Genomic DNA, 4293 nt, shown 5'->3' on the forward strand with positions numbered 1-4293 from the left:
GCCTTTCTTCGGGATTGGAATGAAAACTGAACTTTTCCAGTCCTGTGGCCACTGCTGAGTTTTCCAAATTTGCTGGTATATTGAGTGCAGCACCTTCACATCATCATGTTTTAGGATTGGAAATAGTTCAACTGGAATTTGATCACCTCCACTAGCTTTGTTTGCGGTGATGCTTCCTAAGGTCCACTTGGCTTCAGATTCCAGGATGTCCGGCTCTGGGTGAGTGATCATACCATTGTGATTACCTGGTTCATGAAAATCTTTTTTGTACAGTTCTTCTGTGTATTCTTGCCACCTCTTCTTAATATCTTCTACTTCTGCTAGGTCCATACCATTTCTTTCCTTTATCAAGCCCATCGTTGCATGAAATGTTCCCTTGGTATCTCTAATTTTCTTGAAGAGATCTCTCGTCTTTGCCATTCTATTGTTTTCCTCTATTTCTCTGCATTGATTACTGAGGAAGATTTTCTGATCTTTCCTTGCTATTCTTTGGAACTCTGCATTCAAAAATAAATGAAAAAATGAAAAAATAGGAACTCTGCATTCAAATGTCTATATCTTTCCTTTTCTCCTTTGCTTTTCACTTCTCTTCTTTTCACAGTTATTTGTAAGGCCTCCTCAGACAGCCATTTTGATTTTTTTTGCATTTCTTTCTGTTGGGGATGGTGCTGATTCCTGTCTCCTGTACAATGTCACAAACCTCTGTCCATAGTTCATCAGGCATTCTGTCTATCAGATGTAGTCCGTTAAATCTATTTCTCACTTTCACTGTATAGTCATAAGGGATTTTATTTAGGTCATTCCTGAATGGTCTAGTGGTTTTCCCCACTTCCTTCAACTTTCACCAAATTAGAGAGATGATTTTCCTTATTAGGTCTATTTCTGATCTTCCTATATTTGTAAAATCTGGAATGAGGAAACTTCACATTAATACACTTAATGGACACACACTAATGATGTTCATTTACTGTCTTTTGTCCCCTACAAAAGAATTAGAGTATATCTTCAAGAGAATTTTCTAATTAAGGGTATAGAGTATACATAAAAGCCACAGGTTAACTTGACATTGATGATTCAAGCTTGTATACCTAGTCAGCTGCAAGACTGAAAAAGATGAAGAGTGCTTTCATTTGCAGAACGAAAGCATCTGCTTCTCTCATGTTTTTCTCAGCAGATGCCACCGATCTGGTCCATGGAAGGGGACAGAAATCACACCTCTGTGGTCATGTCTGTTCTCCTGGGAATCTCAGATGACAAAGAGCTGCAGCTGAATGTCTTTCCGATCTTCCTAGGGATGTACCTTGTGACCCTCATCTGTAACCTGGGTCTTCTCATCCTGATCAGCATGGACTCCCACCTCCATACACCTATGTATTTTTTTTTTTTCAGTGTCCTGTCTTTTATTAATATCAGCTATTCTTCTTCTATCAACTCAAGGATGCTTTCAGATTTCGCCAACGTTGAAAAAACGATTTCCTTCGTCGCCTGTGCCGCCCAGGACTTCGTTGCATCCTGCTGGGGTCTGACCGAGTGCTGCCTTTGTTCCTCGTGGCCTACGACAGGTCCGCTGCTGTGGGCAGCCCCTGCAGTACTCCGCCGTCATGGCTCCTGGCCTCTGCCAGAAGAAGGTTGCTGGGGCCTTTGGGAGTGGTTTCCTTGGTAGCTTAGTTCAAGCAGTCTCTTGCTTTAATCTCTGCTACTGTGGGCCAAATCGCATCGGGCATTTCTTCTGTGACATATCCCAGATTATTTCCTTGTCTTGTTCCAATCCCTTCATTGGTCAAATTATTATTATTTTTTGTGGCTGGGATTCTTTCTGGATTTGGTTCTTTCCTCCTATCCTATGGTTTCACTGCAGTTTCCATTCTGAAATACTTCATCAAAAGCAGTGCCAAGGCCTTCCACACCTGTGCCTGCCATGTGACAACCGTGACTCTCTTCCCTGGCACAGGCCTCTCTCTGTAACTGTTTCCTAAGTCTAGCCAGCCCAAGAAACAGGACAAGGTCATGTCCGTGTTCCGTGTTATCCTTATCCTCGTGTAAAGCCCTTTTATATTTGGTCTGAGGGACAAAGAGATCGGAGAGGCCCAGAAGAGAGTGATAGAGGGCCACATGTGGGCATCAGTAAGGGTAACTTTGGTGCTGGTGTTATTACTCTTATAAGGATAACAGGGGTAAGAATACGTAAGAGAATATATGTAGGACACAGGAATAACTTAAGAATATGTAAGAGAATATATGTAGGACACAGGAATAAATATGTAGAGAGATAAGGAAAAGTGCAGCTTCCTTGTTTTTTGGAGGCATTATGTTAATTTTTTCATTTCGTTTTTCTTATGTTTTATTTTTATTGATTTACTTATTTATGATATAGTTGTATAATTCTTTATATCTTTCATGTGTACAACATAATTGTCCAGAAGTTTTGAAGTTGTCATTCCATTTATAGCTATTATAAAATATTGGCTATAGTTTCCTCGGCTGTGTAATACATCTTTGTAGCTCATTTATTTTATAACTAGTAATTTGCTCTCTTAATCCCCTCCATGTATCTTACCACTTCCATTTTCCCTCTTCCTTCTCCACTCCATCAACCACTAGTTTATTCTCTATGTCTGTGACTCTTTTCTGTTGTGTCATGTTTTCTAGTTTGTTTCACTTTTTAGATTCTACCTTTAAGGGGTATCATATAGCATTTTCCCTTCTCTGACTTATTTCACTTAGAAGAATCCCTCTAAGTCCATCCGTTTGCTGTAAATTACAAAATTTCCTTCTTTTCAATTGATGAGAAGAATTCTATTATATCTATATCACATCTTTTAACCCATTCATTTATTGATGGACACTTGGGTTGCTTTCACATCTTGACTATTATAAATAATGCTGTTATGAACATTGGGGTTCATGGATGTCTTATTCTTAGTGTTTTCGTTTTTTGAATGTATGCTCATGAATGGATTGCTGGGTCATATGGTCGTTCCATATCTAGTCTTTTGAGAACCCGCTCCACATTTTTTTCCATGGTGGATGCTGGTGCCATTATATTTAGCTGCGGTTGTGTTTAGTTTAAAATCCTATTTCCATACTTAGACCCAGGCAGACAAAACCAGGCCCTGAAAACAGGGTTTCTGATAGATATTGTATGTAGTGAAAGGATAAGATCTTAGGACCAAACACATTATTCTTTTTTTCCCCCCATTTATTTTTATTAGTTGGAGGCTAATTACTTTACAATATTGTAGTGGTTTTTGTCATACATTGACAAGAATCAGCCATGGATTTATATGTGTTCCCCATCCTGATCCCCACTCCCACCTCCCTCTCCACCCGATACCTCTGGGTCTTCCCAGTGCACCAGCCCTGAGCACTTGTCTCATACTTCCAATCTGGGCTGGTGATCTGTTTCACCCTTGATGATATACATGTTTCGATGCTGTTCTCTTGAAACATCCCACCCTCGCCTTCTCCCACAGAGTCCAAAAGTCTGTTCTGTACATCTGTGTCTCTTTTTCTGTTTTGCATATAGGGCTATCGTTACCATTTTTCTAAATTCCACATATATACGTTAGTATACTGTAATGGCTTTTGTCTTTCTGGCTTACTTCACTCTGTATAATGGGCTCCAGCTTCATCCATCTCATTAGAACTGATTCAAATGAATTCTTTTTAATGACTGAGTAATATTCCATGGTGTATATGTACAACAGCTTCCTTATCCATTCGTCTGCTGATGGACATCTAGGTTGCCTCCATTTCTTGGCTATTATAAACAGTGCTGCGATGAACTTTGGGGTGCATGTGTCTCTTTCAGATCTGATTTCCTCAGTGCGTATGCCCAGAAGTGGGATTGCTGGGTCATATTGCAGTTCTATTTCCAGTTTTTAAAGAAATCTCCACATTGTTCTCCATAGCAGCTGTACTACTTTGCATTCCCACCAACAGTGTAAGAGGGTTCCCTTTTCTCCACGCCCTCTCCAGCATTTATTGCTTGTAGACTTTTGGATAGCAGCCATCCTGACAGGCGTGTAATGGTACCTCATTGTGGTTTGGATTTGCATTTCTCTGATAATGAGCGATGTTGAGCATCTTTTCATGTGTTTGTTAGCCATCTGTATGTCTTCTTTGGAGAAATGTCTGTTTAGTTCTTTAGGCCATTTTTTGATTGGGTCATTTATTTTTCTGTAATTGTGCTGCAGGTGTTGCTTGTATATTTTTGAGATTAATCCTTTGTCTGTTTCTTCATTTGCTATTATTTTCTCCCAATCTGAAGGCTTTCTTTTCACCTTGCTTATA

General features: G+C 39.7%; 1 pseudogene; it reads left to right on the forward strand.

Annotated features, from left to right (window-relative positions):
• Positions 1–1192: 1192 nt before the first annotated feature.
• On the forward strand, positions 1193–2163 carry LOC136174553 (olfactory receptor 5A1-like; annotated as a pseudogene).
• The last annotated feature ends 2130 nt before the right edge of the window (positions 2164–4293 follow it).

The sequence above is a fragment of the Muntiacus reevesi genome, chromosome 9 (assembly GCF_963930625.1).
Source record: "Muntiacus reevesi chromosome 9, mMunRee1.1, whole genome shotgun sequence".
Lineage (NCBI taxonomy): Eukaryota > Metazoa > Chordata > Mammalia > Artiodactyla > Cervidae > Muntiacus > Muntiacus reevesi.